Here is a 20,498-nt window from a genome sequence, read left to right on the forward strand (position 1 = left end):
GAGGAAACCAGCACAAGTCTCAAGCATACGCGCAGTATTATTTCACTGAAGGTTACGTCATCCTCACAGGCACGCGCACACACACACACACACACACACTCACGTCTTCATCACTTAGCATGCACGGATGTCATCTTTTCACTCAGCCTGTTTGTGTTTGTGTCGTTCGGCACTTTGTTCACCGCAGCCAAGTGTGAAGAGCATGTGTACAGTATCAGCACTGCATAGGCTAAACTGAGGATTTGTTTCCATTTCCAGTGCAGCCCGCATTCAAAAAGGTCGCTGTGTCTGTGCATATGTTATTTATTGGAAGTTTGGTCACTGGTCAGAGCTGTTATTGATGAGCAGCACAGTCTGAGCTCGTGTTTTAGACCCACGGGCAGACATGAATGTGGAATTAGATCTAACGGATACAATTGGTTCTGAGTACACGAAGCATGAAGCAACCAAGGCCTTCAAAGCCCATTCAGCCGCCCATCCTCACACAGGGGTGAACGCGGCAGGTGGAGGCGGAAGGGCATCAGTTCTTCACTCAGTCTCGGTCAATTACTTCTGTTTGTCTTGACCTCACAGCCCTTTGTGTTCACAACATGTTGGAGTCAGAGGGGTGATGTGGTTTCTGCTCCTCAGCTTTCATCTTATTTTCACTGGTGGAGATTTTCTTCACCTCACAGCGCACACGCATCGCAGTGACGTCACTACTTTTTGGAGACTGGCTTTTTTTGAGCTAGAAACGCCTTGTTTAGACAAAGGGAGGTAAAGGGAAGTCATCATCTAACAGCATCTAGTGATCCGGCTGCATCAATGGACCGTATGGAAGGGAGCACAGAGGAGACTCCGGCTGAAGAGCGTCAGTGAAGCTGGAGCTCGGTCTGCTGGGACGGTCTGTTGGCACCGAGCTCTCACAGCAGCCAGATTGTCAGATACAGTCAGTAAACGTGCTCCAGCAGCACAATCATGGCCCACGGGTTCCGTTCACACTGTAAAAAAAAAAACTGTCAAATTTACGGTAAAATACCGGCAGCTGTGGTAGCCAGGAATATACCGTGAAAAAAATGTGGAATCTGTAAAAGACAATACGGTATACTGGTTTTGTAACCCTAAATTTTAAGGTAGACAACGTATTATTTTACCAAAATCATGATAGAAAAAACAAATATATTTGTCAATTATACAGCAATTTAATGTAAAAATGCAACTTTCCATAGCTTTTACGGATATTTGCAGTAAAAAAAAAGGTTATGATATAATAATATTTACAGTAATTTGTTGTTAATTTAACAGTAATAGGATAGACCCTATTATTGTAAATAACTGTAAAAATAACAGAAATATGTTAAACCTTATTAAAACCTTTGACAGTAAAAAACACAGTGAAATTGTATAACAAATTACAGCATTTTATTTTGACCAGATACATTTTACGGTAAATTCCTGGCTACCACAGCTGCGGTATTTTACCGCTAAAAATACAGTACAATATGAGGAACATAAATGGTTTACCGTACATTTTACATTTGCAACCGCTAAATATAGAAAAACCTAAAGATGCTCATATATAGCCATGGTAGTGAATATTACTGATAAACAATGAGAAAATTTGACATACTATTTGAAAACAGACTAAACATATCATTTTCTCTATTCCTACAAAACAGCATAGATCTTGAGAATACAGCATGTGTCCATATATATGGCTGGTAATCCATAGAGGAATGAATAAACATGAAACAAAATATTACCTGGCCCTGACCTATCAACAGTAATGAGTCACTGGGTCCTGCCTTGGTGAAGGAAAGGACTCAGTGGAGTTTCTAATGCGCATGGTGTCGAAGATACAAGCTCTGCAGGAGTACTTCAATGTCCATCAGGAGTTCACTTTGGACTGGCAGGATCCCTCTGCAGCAAAAAATGGACAAAGTTTGATCAGTGCTTGAGCAAAATGCACAGAAATGAACAAAACGTGCTGCCAAAAACAGATCTAATGATAAATGATTTCTTAAGTGTAAAATATACAGTTCTTAAAGGATAGCTATTGTCAAAATGCAACCTGGGCTTTTTTTTTACTGTAAACGAGACAAACATATATCTAAAAGCATAATTACGACAAACAAGCCGTTTTTGAGATTGACCGTGATTTTGTTTTGTGGTCAATAGCCAGTGAATGGGAATACTAGGGGCGGGGCATAAATTTGAGCGCATCAAAATCGATACAGTAAAAAAAAAAAAAAAACAGCCCAGGTTTGTTTTGGCAATAGTTATCCTTTAAATCTACTTATGTAAAAGTGATACATAGACAACGCAGCCCTAATCACAATCATAATTTGTTGGAAAACGTATTTAAGTTTTCTATTGATTTATCATAGAACTTGAAGTTAATGGCTGAATGCATGGTGATGAGACCTATCATTCAATCTACATTTTATAGCATATGAAACTGCTCACCTGGACATGAACCTGAGCTCGGCTGATTAAGATTAGTGTCTCCTGTCCATCTTTCTTTAGCAAAACTTGAATAATACCACTGCTTACCTCTTATTGAATCTTTGGGTGCAGACTTAATTGAAGAGCCTCGTATAAACAGGCAGGGTGTGATGTTTAGGGAAACCAAAGAATACAGGCGCCATCATTTCTGCCAGAAGACTCATGGGGTGCAACGAAGCTTTCATTGTGGACTGGCTAGATACCTTCTGCATTCAGAAAGAAAACAAGAAGGGCATACACCATAAACAATAATAACTGACAAAAATAATGAGACAAGAAATTAAAGTAACAAAATAAGTGCAAATCAAGTTTCCCTGTGTTGCAGTGTAGCTGAATGTTTTTCAACAATTTGATTTACGGTAAAACACATACCAAATATTTCCAGCCAAGGTTTGTTTCAATCTTCAGCATGTTTTTCCTGCCATTGTCTTGAAACTGTTTCATCTGTCCCTCTCATTTGATGCTGTTTACAAAACAAAACAGCAATATTGTAAAGGGAAAAAGGAAAATGAATTTAATGGAAAAAAAAAAAAAAAAGATTATGACCTGAAATCTCACCATTTCCTGAGAGTCACAGGTCCTTTGAGTATCCTTATGGTTTCTGCTCAAATTCAGTGTCTGAAAAGGGCAGGAACAAAACAAACCTTTTAATCATAATAAAGACAAAATAAGATTTAGAGACAGACAACAAAGAAATGTGTAAAATATCTTCTTGAATCTGTTTACTCCCTCAAAGATATCATGACCTAGACATGGTGGCAAGCCTGGCATACAAACGTTGAAGTATTTCAGTGAATTGAACACTGACCTGAACTTCACTCCTTCGACGTCTGGTGTATTGTCAATCTGGAGGCGATCAACAGCAGAGTTGTAGTTCTCTTTGGTACGTTCTGGTCCACACAGATTTGGGTCAGCACCCTGAAATTCAGATTTCGTTATCAGGCAGTACCTGCAGAAGTACTTTGAAGAACTAAAGTTTTCAGTGAAGCCACCAATACAGTGAGAACCCAGATTATCACCAGCAATGCAAAACAAAGTTCCTTTGACTCTAGTTTCATCTGATGCAACAATCCCACTGTCCTCCAATTCTTTCAAGTCTGCCAGTAATTCAGAGAACACATTAGCATGACCAAACTCTTTAAAATCTTTCTCCCTGCACAGTAAGACAAGAGACATGTGATCTGTGTCTGAGCGTACATGAAGTGGCAAGTTTGCCACTGATGCATATACAAATAATACCTTGTGTTTTGTCCTTGCAGAGCCTAAAGGGTTAACGACTTCAAAGGCATCCTGGTAGAGTACTAGCTTGAGACATGATGGGTTTTGACCAAAAAAATCACGTAGCCCCTTGATGACTGAACTACCTTACCAAGGAAATTACAGGTTAACATAACTCCATGTACTTTGGTAATTCCTCCCTAGCGAATTAAGCACGCCAAACACAGAAACTAATCCAGAGCAATGCTTCCCTCGTGACACTAATGCTAACTCAACTCACAAATGCTAACTAAATTCACAACCTCACTCATAAAAACGAACTGCTAAAATTATCTATAAACGCTGGGCTGGTGGATTTTTATAACAGAGATAACTTGAAGTTGCATGTACTCACCTCACCTCGAACTAATTGTAAGCTGCCAGGATGTCTACAAATTCCGAAGATGCTGTGGTCCAAGCAGCAATAAATGGCGCTAATATACGAGTTCAAAACTGTGTCCGTTAGCGAAGCCAACTTGAGTCTCCTGCATGAAAAAAAGAGCGGTTGGCACACAGCTCAGCAGCGCGCCGCGCTATTGGTCATTTTCAGGTGACGTCATCCCGCAATGTAATGTCGCTCTTTGTTTCTTTAGGAGGAGATTCGAATTTGATCAGAAGTCACGTCTGCAGACCGCTGCAGCCACGTCTTGCCTTGCTTCCCCTTTTTTTGGTGAAATGGTTCGCTCATACTGCACAATGTTGCTACCAGAATTTTTTTTTCTCTGCAATTCGAACGTAAAACGTCTGTACACAGTTTACCAGCAGTTTAGCTACCAATCAACAGCGATCACACAAACTCAAAATTTAAGGCGGACCCACTTAAGGTGGTCTGATAATATGGCGTGAAACACAACAACATAAAGTTGTTTTAAAATAATAATTAAAAATATTATTGAAATCAATTTTATTCACAACCATAAACTTTATTTTAACATCTTCTTTTGCTGTTGATTTTTTTTTTTTATCAGAAGGTTAACAATGATATACTGCAGGCCTAACTTTTAATCTGTATATCAGTATCTGAATTTTAAAATAAAAAAAAAATACTATCAATTTGTCTTTCACTGCTGATATTTGCTTTTTTTTTTTTTTAATGGTATTTACTGGTTGTATTATTACAGTGGACCCTATTTTTTAACATCTTGCTTCTGTAAAAATGAATGTTTTTGTTTGCTTAAAAATCTACAGCTTTATACTGTGAATTCCAATGTGCACAACCCCAAAAGATGTAGTTTTACTCAAATAATACCGTAAAATCTACGTTTTTCAGACATTTTCAACATTACAATATTTAATTGTAAAATGTATGCATATTTATTTGTTTTCACAGACAATATTTATAATTTCAACATTTTATTACAGTAAAAAACAAAGTTTTATCCAGTCTCACAATTAACGGTTATTCAATCTATTTAATACAGTAAAAGGAAGTTTTTGGTTTTACGCTCCATTACCGTTGGAATTTGACGGTGTTTTGCTGTATATTTTACTGACTTTTGTTACAGTGCAGGCACTCCGACCAGCCAATAAAAAGAAAGAAAGAAATGCAAGCATGCGTGACGGCGCCTGTAGAAAGAGCGCAAAGAAATCCAGAAACATTACAGCACAGAGGGTTTAAATAAGTGTTTTTCCCCCACTTAAAAAAGTCCCATTCATTTTTATTTATTTATTTTTTGCATTTATGGCAACTTCCGTTACAAACTGATAACGTGCATGCACAACTCGATCCGATTTATGCTCATGTTTAACCTGTAAAAACAGCATTACACATCTTCACCTGAAACCAGACTTAGAGACTGTTACACCCCGCCGCTCCCGGCTTAGCTTGATGTTTGATGCTTCTGCATATTTTTTCTCGTATACGTCATCATATCCAGGACATTACATTAAACGAAACAAAGGACACTGCACTGTAATGTTTACAATTTAAAGTTTATTAATTTCACAGGATTCATGTGTCAAACATCAGGTTTGCATCATCTGACCGTACAGAATTCATACAGTCGTTTTCAGACCCATGAATACACTTTTTTTTTTTTTCCCCACAAGGTTCAATATTGATCACTTATCAACGAGCATGTTCCGTTACCGGCCGGAGGACAGCAGCAGGAGACCGTGTTGTGATTGGCTGGGTTTCAGAGTTGATGAAGAGCAGGATGCGCAGAGGAGCAGGGCGCGCCCCGGGCCGCGTGCGCTCTTTTACCCCTTCAGATGATTAATTATTGATCTCCCAAAAACCTTTAAATCAATTCATTTTCCGCTTTTTATTAAACACTAACGTTGTGTCCCCTGCCCGCTTCCGAGTGTCCAGCACGAATCAGATCATCCGGACCAGCCGTGCAGGAGAACCGTGGACAGAAGCAGCGGAGCGACCAGCAACGTCAAGGCGGCGGGACTCCCGCTGGCGCTCCCCGTCGGTTTGGCTGTAGTCGTGGTGGATGGCTTGACGGTGGCGGCTGCGCCTCCGCTTTTACCATCCGCCTCGGCCACCTGCAACACACGAGATGACCACATGAAGTTCACGAAGAGAGACTGCACCAGCACACAGGAGTCACTCTCATCATCACCGCCTTCAGTCATTTTGAAGCGTTAACCAAACGAAACGTCCTCCGACGATGGCCCAAAATAAAAGCCCCCCCCCCCCATGAAGTTATAGAAGTTTCTTCTAACCGCATCTGAAGATTCCTTCCAGGGAAGTAAATGTGGAAGGTGAATTATTCACACACACTTCCCTCCAGAATTTTTTGCCCCCACTTCAGGTTTTAAAGTCTGTCAGAGATTCTTTTGTCAACATTTCTGCCAAACACTGAACTAAATTCTGAGCTGAAGGCGGCAGAAGCTGCTGCATTTAATTATGCGCAAACAAGCTGCGTTAATAAGCACGGCAGATTGCGCCTCATCTGTGTGAGAAAATGTGCAAAAAGATGTTTTAAACACGGGCTGAACTTACCTGGGAGGTGAGATGGAGAGCCAGCAGCAGGACTGCGACGAAAGCGAGGCTTAGCTTCTTCATGCTGATGTGATGGAAAACTCTCTGCTGTGCGCGGTGGAGGAAAGGCGATTGAAACCGGAGGCTCGCGGTCGCACCTTTTATAGCCCCCCACTAGTGATGTAACGTTCTGTATAGAGGCTTCAAAGCTTGTGTCGAGTAATGGAGGGGGCGTTTCCGCGATGCGCGTAACGAGGCTTGCTTCATTTATGGGAGGAGCTCAAAATGATGACGTCCGAAGCCTTGCTGCCCGGCTGTACCACGTGACTGGTTCAGGAAGTGGTTCGAACTTTGCCGCGAGCTATGACAGCGATATAAACCCCTCAGACTTCATTCAAAATGTGGGTGTTTGATGGAGAGTTGCGGTTAGTGATAGTTTGGAGAGAGTTTGGAGGTTTATGAGAGTGAGGAGAGAAAGTCAGGAGAGAATGGAGTCAGCTAAGAAGAGGAGGATGTCCTCCCCTGTGTGGGAACATTTTGATCTTATTCCTCCCAACAAGGTATGTAAATTTCTACAGAAGATGTATTTTCATAATACTGATGGTGCAATACAATTTATGTTAAGCTGTCTTTACTTTTGTACAAGGTGAAGTGTTTGCTATGTGCCAGGGAGCTGGGATATAACAGCAACACCTCATCCATGCTCAGGCACTACAGAGCTTTGCATGAGAATAAGGGGAACACCGACTGTGGAGCAAGACCAGGTGAGCCATCAAATGCCATGATACTATAGCATGCCGTAATGTTACTAAATCATATAACAATATTATACAACTGTTACGTGTGTGATATTTATATTTGTGCTTTGTTTTTATTGTCTTTCCTCAGGAGAACAATCTCAAATAGATGAAGACCTGGTTAGCATGGTGATTGAGGACTCCCAGCCATTTAGCATTGTGGAGGACAAAGGATTTAAAAGATTTGTTAAATCATTAAATCCTAGCTGTGTTCTCCCCACTAAAAAGGTCATAAAGCAGTGAAAATTTAGTTTTTACAGATTAAAATGTGAACAGGCAGGACTGAGGCTCAAAGCCTCAGTGTGTAGCTGTCCATACCCCAACCACACCTCACCTCACAGTAAATGATCATTTCCATTTTAAGCATTTCCGAATAATCATTTTCCATACTGCCAGTATAAATATACACAGCATACTGCCATCACTACAATATACATGTTTTACACACTCCTTTTGTTGTTGACATTTACAGGCTGTGTGCAAAATGCCACACTCTTCAAATTCATGCCAACTAATATTTTTACGTCCAGTAGATGTCCTACTAGAGCAACTGAAGCTTCAAGACGCTTTGTGCTGGGGTGAACCAATTGGATGAAAAGCTTCAGTGCTTCATGAAGCTTCATCTGCCCATCACTACCCCCCACCCAACCGGCCCAGAAAACTGCCTCCATCATGCTGCATTCAGGAGCTGTCGGAGATGCAGCTGCTCGCGGAGCAGACGAAGCAATACACTCTAGTTTGAGTTTAATTAAATTTATAAGTTTTACTGAGTAAGCACCCTGGGATCGTCTTTCACACTGAATCCACCGAATAACTCAAGACAAAGAAGTGCAATTACTGCAGTGGTTCTCAGTTATTTTGTTAGTTTTTTTTGCCCATTATAATCACATGTTTATTGCATGTGTTTATTATTTTTAAATAATCATCATTTTTCCTTGTGCCATGTTAAAAGGCCACCCTACATCATTCCTTGTTTAAAGCCTTTTTTATCCCCCCCCCCATCTAATGGGACCACCAGAACTTCCAAAACGTCAGCATGCATGGTTTCACGTCTCAAATCAAAATGGGGGATGCCAATCGTGATGCAGATCATGGTGAAGCAATGTACCAGACACTCACAGAAAACCTTTTTTCCTCCAACAGAAATCTGGAAGACATCTATGAATGGAAGCAGTCTTTGTTCTCAAGCCCACACATCCCCCCCAAATTACAAAAGACTTCCAGAATAAAACTTTTAACCCAAATCTGGATTTTTGTTCTACAGCTTCATTATCTTACCCCATTATTGATCAATGAGCTCGAGAGCACCCCCAGTGGAAAAGGTCCACAGAGTGGGAGTTCTTGGTTAGTCCACATTGTATATATAGTCACCCAATTTCCTTCGGGGTCAATAAAGTTTTATTGAATTGAATTGTCTATAGAAAATAACCAAACAGGTTATTCTGCATTGTGAGCATCATCATCTGTATCCTGCTCTATTATATACTGGTAAAAAAAAAGTAGCTTTGAAAGTTCAGATCTCAGTGGGGTATAAATCATGCTGGATAGCAAGACGACATTGAATTGATGTTGATTTTTCATCCGATCCGTCGTTGTGATCGGGGTTGAAATGCCAATGTTGTAACAACATTGAAATACTGTGGTAAACCGACGGTCTTACTATAGGGACGTTGTAATAATGTTGATTTACCGTTGTTTATTGTCATTGATATTTGATCTATTTGTAGTCGACCAGGTGACAACAACAATGTCAAAACCTCTATTTATAGCTGACCATCATTCTGCGCCGGTCACCATCAAAAAGCCATTGATTTGTAGTTGAGCGTTAAATTGCATTGCAACTGAGCGGGTATAAAGTACCGGAGAAAGTAGATTTATTGTTCTTTTGTTATCAATGATTTCTGGTCTAGTTCACCAGCTTTAAAAAATCGTGTTGACGTGCAATTTATGTGTAGTTGACCGGGAAATTAAAGCAGCGATCACTTGGACTATTCCGCAGCACCCCTCTCACAGTGGTACATCCCTCCAGGTAACCACATACCTACAGACACCTGAAAATCAGAGTGAATAAAGGAGAGTAAGCTACTAAAATTGAAATTTCATTGCAGTAACTGACAATAGTAATCAGTTTGTGTTTGTATGTGTACCTGACTACGCTCCTAATGAGACAACAGATGACATCTTGGGGGAGCTTCTCGCTGTCAGACCCACTGCACAGCAGGTCCAAGGGTTTCATTCTATGACTCTGTGGTGGCCTCAGCCATCTTTTATGGTGTGGTCTGCTGGGGAGGCAGCATCTCTGCTGGGGACAGGAAGAGACTGAACAGGCTGATCCGAAGGGCCAGCTCTGTTCTAGGATGCCCTCTGGACCCAGTGGAGGTGGTGAGTGACAGGAGAATGGCGGCTAAGCTGTCATCCCTGATGGACAACATCTCCCACCCCATGCATGAGACTGTGACAGCACTGAGCAGCTCCGTCAGTGGGAGACTGCGGCACCCACGGTGTGGGACGGAGAGATTTCGCAGGTCTTTCCTCCCCACTGCTGTCAGACTCCACAATAAAGACTTTGACTGATCTAACACACACATCCACACATGTGCAATAACACTAATGTGCAATAATCTTTTCTGGCATCGTTGTATTTTTACTCAGTTGTATATAGCATTTGTATTCTATTTTTATCTTATTGTATATTTTATTCTATTTTATTCTACTGTATATAGTATTTTATTTTATTCTATTCTGTACAGTTGTGTACTGTATTTATTCTTATTTTATTTTATTCTAATTTTTGCTTCATAACTTTTGCACTGTCCACTTCCTGCTGTGACAAAACAAATTTCCCACGTGTGGGACTAATAAAGGTTATCTTATCTTATCTTATACCTGATGGTAGTCAGGGTGCCGTTGGCTGTAGGTCTGTACAGAGGTCATCCACCACCAAACCAGTCGTGCATGTTACTGTCACTATAACGTTCTCCACGGCTTCTCCGGACTCTTTCACATCTGTCACATGTGCTCAGAGTAAACCTGCACTCATCTATGTAAAGCACAGGGTGCCCGCGCTGCGTGTGCCAATTGGAAAACGCCAGTCAGGCTCCACACCCCAATGCAGCGAGGACAGAGCCCCATAGAGGATGTCGGGCCCTCAGGCCACCCTCGTGAAAATCTGTTTCTGATCGTCTGGTCCGGCATATTCACACTAGCATCCTGCTGGAGGTTATCTTGTAGCTCTGGCGTGCTCATCTGGTTCTTCCTTCCACAAAGGAGCAGATCCTGAGTCTGTGCAGGGAGACACAGCAAACCTTCGGGGGGGGCAATGTCAGTGGCCTCCGTGTGTAAAATCATTCCCGATTTGGAGGTCTCACCTTTGCCCCTCTAGTGCACTTGTTGTTAATTTCATTAGCGCCAAAGCAGCTTAAACTGATTAGCATCCTCCTCTGCTACTTGACAGCCCAGATCTGTATCCCACAAGTTTAACTGACTTGATGCGCTGATCGGAAAAAGCTTCTTTAATTTGTTTTGTATTACCCTGTAATAAGCAGGGATATAGGTTTTGAATTTTTCCTTTAATTTGTCATCTAAGGCTTCGATTTTACTCACGATAGATAAATGACGACCTCTCGTGGTCAGTCGCTGTTATTGCAGCTTCAGATTCTCCCATGACCCGGCGGGACTGTGTGCGTTTAAAGCTGGAGGGTGCTGAGGTGTCTCCGTATATCACAGGGACCGCTCAGACCCAGTGGTTTGGAGGTCAAGTTGGCGAGAAAAGGTCAAGATGGTTGGCAGCATCATCATCATCATCACCACCACGGTTGAAAACCAGGAAGTTAACAGTCCAGTTTCCAAACATGTCAGAATGAGTACTGGCTTCTGAAGTGTGTGAGCCGCTCGGACGCATTTTAAACACTTTGATTTCTAGTTGTTATTACTAATAATTACTGGTAGTAGTACTACTAGTCATTGTAGTATTATCCAGTTAAAATAACGGTTACATAAATAACCTTTGTCATGAAAGAAAAAACGCATCTTTGCGTTTAAATGAGGAAATACAGTGTTAGAGTTTGTCTGCCCATTAGAGGGCGCCAGAGAGATGTGGCATTTTATAAGCTACAAAATCAGAGACGAGGAAATAAAAACCAATTAAAAAGATTAGAGACAAAAATACTGTAAATAAACCCTGTTGTGACACCAGTTTCTCCGCTTCTATTCTGAAGGACTCACAGCAGAAAAAGCGAGTTTTATTCTAAATATTGTGTCAATAACGCGCACACACACACACACACACACACACACACACACACACAGGAGGTCCCTAAACTGCATAAAATAACCCAACTATGAACCGCTGAGACCTTAATGACGGCGTGTCTTCAGCTTACTGTAGATTTAGTCACAGGTGACAAATGTCTGAGATCATTCCAAACAGATGCACATGCTATGAGAAGATGTGCAAAGACAACAGAAAAGGACCCAAGATAGAGCCTTGTGGAACTCCAGATGCAGAAATTTAACTGAGAAATTCCTTTAAAAATCACATTTACACCAACTTAAAGCCAAACTCTCAACTCTTGCACAATATGACAAAGTGTCCTGTAGGTTTCACACTACATTTATTTTTTATCCACTCAGATTTATTTTGCACAAACATGTAAAGCCGATTGCTAATCTACAACATTGAACATATTGTGTCATTTCCAGCAGACTGAGCTGTCATGTATTAGTGAACTTCGTCAAAATTTCACAACCGAAAATTAAGTAACTTTGGCCACAAACATCTGAATGTACAGAAACACAAAAGCTTCAAAGAACCATTTTAAACAAGTACAGGAAGTACATTTTATTTTCAACTCTCAAGTGTGTATCTGCACAGAGCCTTTGACATGCATGTTTGTACATTACAACCTTTTTTGTAAAACAATTAACCATAATAAATAAATTAAACTTGCCATGTTTTTCTAAACTGGTTAAATAATTTAGTAGTATCATTTTAAATACATGTTACATTTCAATCAATAATAATAAGTATTTAAAGGAGCAGTACAAACAAATGTTTCCTCATGCCTGAGTAGCATCAAGCTCAGTCCAAAACAATATGTTCAGTGTACTTTAGAGTTTTTGTTTAAAATGTCTCAACAGTCTCAGGTTCCAGTTTTTACAGGATGTAGTGACAGGCTGAACATGTTGCATCAGTGCAGCATGTTTAAAAAGGGAACTTTATGATCGTACAGACAACAAATTACTCATCATGGCTGAGGTGCTGCTTCTCTTTTGTTCTTATTCTTGGTGAAATCTCTACATCATATACTGTACAGCGTTGATAGAATCCTTTATAACGTCAACTGAGCTGAGTCAGGCATCCTGCAAACCACAAGATTGCTAATTTTGCCAGCTAATCCCGTTTCTTCTTCAGAGTCATCACCATACAGTGGGATGCAAAGGTTTGGGCAACCTTGTTAAAAGTCATTTTCCTGTATAAATCGTTGGTTGTTACAATAAAAAATATCAGTTAAATAGATCATACAGGAGACACACACAGTGATATTTGAGAAGTGAAATGAAGTTTATTGGATTTACAGAAAGTGTGCAATAGTTGTTTAAACAAAATCAGGCAGGTGCATAAATTTGGGCACCACAAAAAAAAAAAAAGAGATGAAATCAATATTCAGTAGATCCACCTTTAGCAGAAATGACAGCTTCTAAACGCTTCCTGTAGCTTCCAATGAGAGTCTGGATTGTGGTTGAAGGTATTTTGGACCATTCCTCTTTACAAAACATCTCTAGTTCATTCAGGTTTGATGGCCTCCGAGCATGGACAGCTCTCTTTAACTCACACCACAGATTTTCAATAATATTCATGTCTGGGACTGAGATGGCCGTTCCAGAACGTTGTACTTGTTCCTCTGCACGAATGCCTTAGTGGATTTTGAGCAGTGTTTCGGGTCGTTGTCTTGTTGAAAGATCCAGCCCAGGCGCAGCTTCAGCTTTGTCACTGATTCCTGGACATTGGTCTCCAGAATCTGCTGATACTGAGTGGAATCCATGTGTCCCTCAACTTTGACAAGATTCCCAGTCCCTGCACTGGCCACACAGCCCCACAGCATGATGGGACCACCACCATATGTTACTGTAGGTAGCAGGTGTTTTTCTTGGAATGCTGTGTTCTTTTCCTGCATGCATAACGCCCCTTGTTATGCCCAAATAACTCAATTTTAGTTTCATCAGTCCACAGCACCTTATTCCAGAATGAAGCTGGCTTGTCCAAATGTGCTTTAGCAAACCTCAAGCGGCTCTGTTTGTGCTGTGGGAGGAGCAAAGGCTTCCTCTGCATCACTCTCGCATACAGCATCTGCTTGTGTAAAGTGCGCCGAATGGTTGAATGATGCACAGCGACTCCATCTGCTGCAAGATGATGTTGTAGGTCTTTGGTGCTGGTCTGTGGGTTGACTCTGACTGTTCTCACCATTCGTCGCTTCTGTCTATCCGAGATTTTTTTTGGTCTGACACTTCGAGTCTTAACTTGAACTGAGTCTGTGGTTTTCCATGTTCTCAATATGTTCCTAACTGTGGAAACAGACAGCTTAAATCTCTGAGACAGCTTTCTGTGTCCTTCCCCTAAACCATGATGGTCAACAATCTTTGTCTTCAGGTCATTTGAGAGTTGTTTTGAGACCCCATGTTGCTACTCTTCAGAGAAAATTAAAAGAGGAGGGAAACTTACACTTGACCCCCTTAAATACTCTTATAATTGGATTCACCTGTGTATGTAGGTCAGGGGTCACTGAGCTTACCAAGACAATTTGAGTTCCAATAATTAGTTCTAAAGGTTTTGGAATCAATAAAATGACAACAGTGCCCAAATTTATGCACCTGCCTGATTTTGTTTAAACAATTATTGCACACTTTCTGTAAATCCAATAAACTTCATTTCACTTCTTAAATATCACTGTGTGTGTCTCCTATATGATATATTTAACTGACATTTTTTTTATTGTAACAACCAACGATTTATACAGGAAAATAATGACTATTAACAAGGTTGCCCAAACTTTTGCATCCCACTGTATATAAGGTGAGGATCATGAGGATGAGGAAATGAGGATCAGCACCTCCAAATCTGAGGCCATGGTTCTCAGCCGGAAAAGGGTGGAGTGCCCACTCCGGGTCGGGGATGAGTTCCTGCCCCAAGTGGAGGAGTTCAAGTATCTCGGGGTCTTGTTCGCGAGTGATGGGAGAAGGGAGCCGGAGATCGACAGACGGATTGGTGCTGCGGCTGCAGTGATGCGGACGCTGCACCGGTCCGTCGTGGTGAAGAGGGAGCTGAGTGTAAAAGCGAAGCTCTCAGTTTACCGGTCGATCTACGTCCCGACCCTCACCTATGGCCACGAGCTGTGGGTAGTGACCGAAAGAACGAGATCGCGGATACAAGCGGCAGAAATGAGCTTCCTCCGAAGGGTGGCTGGCCTCTCCCTTAGAGATAGGGTGAGAAGTTCGGCCATCCAGGAGGGGCTCAGAGTAGAGCCGCTGCTCCTCCACATCGAAAGGAGCCAGTTGAGGTGGATCGGGCATCTGACAAGGATGGGCACCTCCTGGGCGCCTCCTGGGTGAGGTGTTCCGGGCATGTCCCACCGGGAGGAGGCCCCGGGGCAGACCCAGGACACGCTGGAGAGATTATATCTCTCGGCTGGCCTGGGAACGCCTTGGTGTTCCCCCGGATAAGCTGGAGGAGGTGGCTGGGGAGAGGGAGGTCTGGGCTTCCCTACTTAGGCTACTGCACCCGCGACCCGGCCTCGGATAAAGCGGACGAAGATGGATGGATGGATGGATGGATGTATAATACCAGTCCTGACAGTGCTGACCCTGTAACAGCTGGGATGGGCGCCAGCAACACTGAATTAGACTAGGAAGGAAATGAATGGATGGAATTCTGAGTTTTCGTGTAATCTAGTGGTAGGAGCCACACCTGAGGGAAGAATCACGACACAGGGTGCACACAAGGATGTGTTCAGTTTAGCTTTTAAAGTTAGAGCAGTTTTATTGGCTTTATGATGAAACACTGCAAATGAGCAACTTTCCTGTTTCACTTAAGTGAGGTGGAGAAAAAAGGGAATGTGCCATTACACACCATAATCTTGATTTTTCCACTGCACCCTTTGGTGTCACCACAGTGGATCCTCTGCCATCATCTCATTGGATGCTCAGCATCAGAGATTATAGATAATCAGGTTGGTACAGTTGTTGGGTTATTTCTTAGTTGTGCTGCAGTATGTGAAACAATTATTAAAAGCTACACTTTAGCTGAGTGTAGGCCCTTCAGGCCGGCCCATCAATCCAAAGTGGGTCGATCCACCGGGAAAACGCCCAGTATGTCAGATTGCAGCCCTGCCGAGCATCCTCCTCTGCACAGTTTCCACTGGTGGCCAACACCAGGTCTCTTTAACCCTGACTGATCCAGCACGGAGACGTTATTATTAATGATTCACATGTTTGACTTGGTCATGATTTTACTTGAATGCCCCATGGCAGAACCCGACTGCCTCAGTTAAGGTCAGAGGTCATGATTCAACTGTAAAGAAACACTGTGGGAGAGTCGAAGAAGGAAACCACTGCTGACCAAAAGGATCACAAAAGCTCATCTCACATCTGCCAACAAACAGCTGGATGATCCCCGAGACTTCTGGGTATTTTCTGTGGACTGATGAGACAGAAGCTGAACCATTTCCTGTTACGTCTGCATCAGACTAACAGCGTTTCATAAAGAGAACATCCCAGCAGCTGGCATACACTGTGGTGGTGTGATGGTCTGGGATGCTGTGACTGAGGGAAACATGAATTGTGATCTCCACCAGGAAACCCAAAAGGAAGATGTCCGCCCATCAGCTTAATCATTGTCCTGGTGTATAACCCAAACACACGAGCCAGTCACCTCTGAATGTCTGAAAACGCCAGAATTAAGGTTTTGGAGTGGCCGAGTCAAAATGTGAACTTTAATCGGGTGGAGATGTTTTGGCGTGACGTCAAAGTTCATGCTGGAAAACCTCCAATGTGGCTGAATTCATTTCACACAGGCCTGGCAGGTTTGGACAACTTTGTTTTAACAAAGAAAATCTGCATTAAAACAAAAACACGAAACACCACGTTGTATTCACTGACTTTTTCCCAACACTGTACATCATGTGGATTTATAAACAGGACTGAGTTACAGTACTGACTTTACCCACAGCCTCACAGCAACATCATCGTACCCTTATCATCTTATCTACAGGTTTTATCAGGTTTATGAGGGAAACAACCTCAGATAAACACCATTTACAAAACGCAGAAGCACCGTCTGAAACACTGAGTCTGCACCATCATCAGCTCAGAGAACCACTTTTAGCAGCAATAGCTTGAAGTAATAGTTTTCCGTGTGACTATATCAGTCGGGAGGAAATTACACACTCTGCTTTACATCATTGCTTCATTCAAGGTTGGTGGTTTGGGCTAGTGCAACCCAGGCTTCAGCTGCGGGACAGACGGCTAACACTTTAGTACACAGGAGCTCACGGGCCACTCAATGACTGCAAGGTGCCCACATCATCAGCTGTGCAGGTGTTTGTGTCGATATGTCGAGTTTGGTTTTCTTGAAACTGTGCTCTGCATTCCGGGCAAACGTCTCCACTTTGTAAAAGGACAGATTTCTTTCTCTTCTCAGTTTTTACAGAGAAGAGAAAGACTCTTTTTAGAGAGAGAGGAAGTGCCGGTTGGGCCTTATCATCGGGGCATAATTAGCAATTTATCTTAAAAGTGCATTTCTTTGACTTATGACTTCCTCGTTCACTTCATCTTGGGTTTGATTATTATTTATTTTAATGAAATGCTAAACTGTTGGTTATGTTACTTACCAGAGGATTTTATGAATATTTATTTCCCCCTCATGTGTTGAACCGGTGTGATCTGCCAACATTTAAGTTTCCTTTATTTCCTGTGTGTTAGGCTGCTGTTATTCTGTCAGTTTGGAGGCTTGAGTTCAGGGCCTGCTGTTGTTAGTTTACTTTGGATATTTCCACATTTTAGGGTAAATAAAACCCACTTTTTCCCTAATCACCACAAACTCACACTCACACTGACCTTGAGGTGAATTTCCTGGGAAAATTGTCAGCCTCTTAAACGTCTTCCACTCATGGATAATCTCTCACTGCAGAATGATGATCGTTTGTTCTTATGAAAGCCTTCACAGACTCTGGTCTCTAAAATCACTACTGACGTTGTGTCAACACACCTAAATGTTGCAGATCTGCTAACTGGTCTGACAGAGGTGCTCACACCTGATGAGGATCAGTTAATCGAGTGTGTTTGATTAGCAGCACCTAGCTCATAGTTACCCTCATAACGAAGCAAGGCTGGACTTTGGCTTCGTGTTTGTGAAATAATAGTGACACATCATGTAATATGTTGTTCATGTGAAACTGTATTTACTTAACTGAACTCAAACCTTTTAACCACGACCACATATCAAATAATCAGCCTCGTCACATTTATCAGACTCCTCACACTGTTTTCAGCGCTGTGACTAAAACCTGCTTTATTTTTTCAGTTCATCCTCACTCCCTCATTGGGTCTTGCTTTCACCTGTGATCTACACCTGTCCATTATTCCCCAGCCACACCCCTGCATCCTGTCACAGCGTATACACTCCGTCTACTTTACTAGATAGTCTCCCTCAGTTTGTCAGTCTTTCTAACGTTCCTACTGTTTCCAGTTTTCACTTCCTTTTTTATTTCTCATCTGTTTGTGTTTGAGCTTGTTTACTGATTCTGACTTCAGCTCCTGGCATTTTCCCTTTTCTTCCTCTGAGTGTCTCCCTTTTGAGTCCTTTCCCTCCAAGTTATCACAGATTCACTTTGCAAATATTATTTCATCTCTTGGATCTCTGAGCTCATACTGAAAATATAATATGAAGGAAGTTGGTATAATTTTACAATCCGCTCCACTTTTAAGTGATCCGTGCTTTTGACACATCCAGGCAGAGTTACTGCAGTTTTTTGTGTCAGATGGGCCAAAAGGCTCCTGGAGATGTGTCTACATGTTAGAATTCACTTCATAGTTTTCATACTGGTACTTTCAGCAGGTCTGCAAATGTTAAACAAGCTGAACGTAAAGAAGTGATTCAGCTTTTGTGATGAGATTCAAATTATAAATAAAAGTTTTATTCAAGCGAGATGTTTGACCATCAAACCTCTACTGCACAACCAAGTGTTCTATGCAAAAGAATAAATGCAAGCAGCTGCGTAAATGTGCATAATTACATATTTAGAGCAGAGCACGCTTAAAATAGCTGCTTTTCGATTCTATCAGCCACATGTTTATTTACAGTCACCCGAAACCAGATTAAGCTGAGCCTGATAATCCGCCTGTGCGGCTGACACGGACACCAGACCTGATTATCAGTGTTCTCAGCTCACCTGCTCCAACTCTTCCAGTAGCATCTATACTTCATACTGCAACACTCGACGGGGAAAAACAAGAGCTCAGTCACGTGTTCTTACAATTTACAGTTTTATTCTTTGTATAAAATTCGAGAAACCTGGTCTAAAGTACAAAACTCGTTCGTGTACAATCACTTTAAACGGATTTTCTTCTTCACAGGTGGAGTGGCGTCATGCTCCTCCCTCCCACAGACCCCCACCCTGAGGTCACCGGCCTCTGTGCGAGTTCACAGCGTGAAGAGAAGAGGCAGGAAAAGCAGCGGTGCGCGTGCCCGCCGGTGCGTAAAGACCGGAGCCAATCGGGGCGGCGCGCGCGCCTTTTAAAACCGTTCCCATCAACACTGAAAATTATTTCACTTCAAAGAAAAAAAAAAAGAAGAAGAAAAACATTGAATCTGTAATAAAACTAAAGATGCGTCTCCAGTCCACGCGTGGCGGCTGTGCCGTGTCCGCTCCCTCACATCAGGCGTGAAACAGAAGAGCCGCGAGCAGCAGCGGGGACAGCAGCAGCGTGGAGAGGGCGGGACCCCCGCAGCCACTCTTAGTGGGTTCACTGGTGGAGACGGAGGTGGGGGTGGTGGTGACGGTGGTGGGGGCGGTGCTGTTTGCCTCAGCCCTCTGAAACACACAAAAGTGAACTGATCACGGAGGGTCACGACAAACTGCTGATCCCGTGAAATCTTCATTTTTAATCATTTCATCAAAATTCCACAAAAACAGAATTTCCCCTCAGGTTTACTTCTACCCTCAAATCTGGTGAAGAAATCTTCCACTCGGGATTCTTTGCGCTCCCACGATAAATGTTACTCATTCCACATTTTTAACACTGACGTTATTTTTCTAACTCATCAGGGAGGAGGCCGCTCCTTTTTCTCCTCGGTGTCAGCACGAAACCCGCCGGTCTTTATTTCTGCCCAACTTTATTTCCACAGCACTAAACTCGGAGTTTATGGAAGTTTCTCCTTCAGCCTCTGATGCTCCTCAACATAAGCCTTAAAGCTCATTAAGTCCGCATTTAATTAGGGGCAAACAAACTGCGCTACTACAACAGTTCGCGCCCATCTTTAAAAGAAAAGGTGCTGAAAGATTTTTAATACAAACGATTTAAGGGTGAAACTGACCTGAGAGGTGAGACAGAGAGCCAGCAGCAGAACTGCGAGGGAAACGATGCTCAGCTTCTTCATGCTGGAGGTGATGGAGGTGATGGAGGCTCCTTTACTGTGCCGGGTGGAGGAACAGTGAAAGGACTGGAGGTGCAGGTCGGGCTTTTATAGGCTTTGATTTTACCGCTGATGGTGACCTCTAGCGGCCACTCGCTGCCTCACAGATGCTGCTCTGAAGAGTGTGTGTGTGTGTGTGTGTGTGTGTGTGTGTGTGTGTGTGTGTGTGTGTTTTAACCTTGAACTCTATTCCAGCCACGTGATTGGTTCAGCACTCCGCTATTCTCATTGTCATTGGCCTGTCAGTCAAAACAGGGACAGAATGACTTCTATTGACTTTATATTGATCATGTCTCACTGTTCTATTGAGGAAACGTTATTTTGACATCATTAACATGTCATC

At 42.3% G+C, this 20,498-nt stretch overlaps 2 long non-coding RNA genes across 3 annotated transcripts; both read right to left on the reverse strand.

Annotated features, from left to right (window-relative positions):
- Nucleotides 1-2,436: 2,436 nt before the first annotated feature.
- On the reverse strand, nt 2,437-4,599 carry LOC120434979. Of its 2 annotated transcripts, none has more exons than XR_005609452.1 (5): nt 4,102-4,599; nt 3,293-3,402; nt 3,043-3,102; nt 2,857-2,947; nt 2,437-2,690 (listed from the first exon to the last, which is right to left on the reverse strand). It is a non-coding gene; the product is annotated as an uncharacterized LOC120434979 (long non-coding RNA). The 2 variants fall into 2 exon arrangements; XR_005609451.1 differs by having other exon boundaries at nt 2,439-2,690; nt 4,097-4,598.
- A 14,389-nt stretch (nt 4,600-18,988) lies between these two features.
- Nucleotides 18,989-20,207, reverse strand: LOC116310421. The gene is made up of 2 exons (XR_004198714.2): nt 20,057-20,207; nt 18,989-19,553 (listed from the first exon to the last, which is right to left on the reverse strand). It is a non-coding gene; the product is annotated as an uncharacterized LOC116310421 (long non-coding RNA).
- Between the last annotated feature and the right edge of the window lie 291 nt (nt 20,208-20,498).

This window comes from Oreochromis aureus, linkage group 19 (assembly GCF_013358895.1).
Source record: "Oreochromis aureus strain Israel breed Guangdong linkage group 19, ZZ_aureus, whole genome shotgun sequence".
NCBI lineage: Eukaryota > Metazoa > Chordata > Actinopteri > Cichliformes > Cichlidae > Oreochromis > Oreochromis aureus.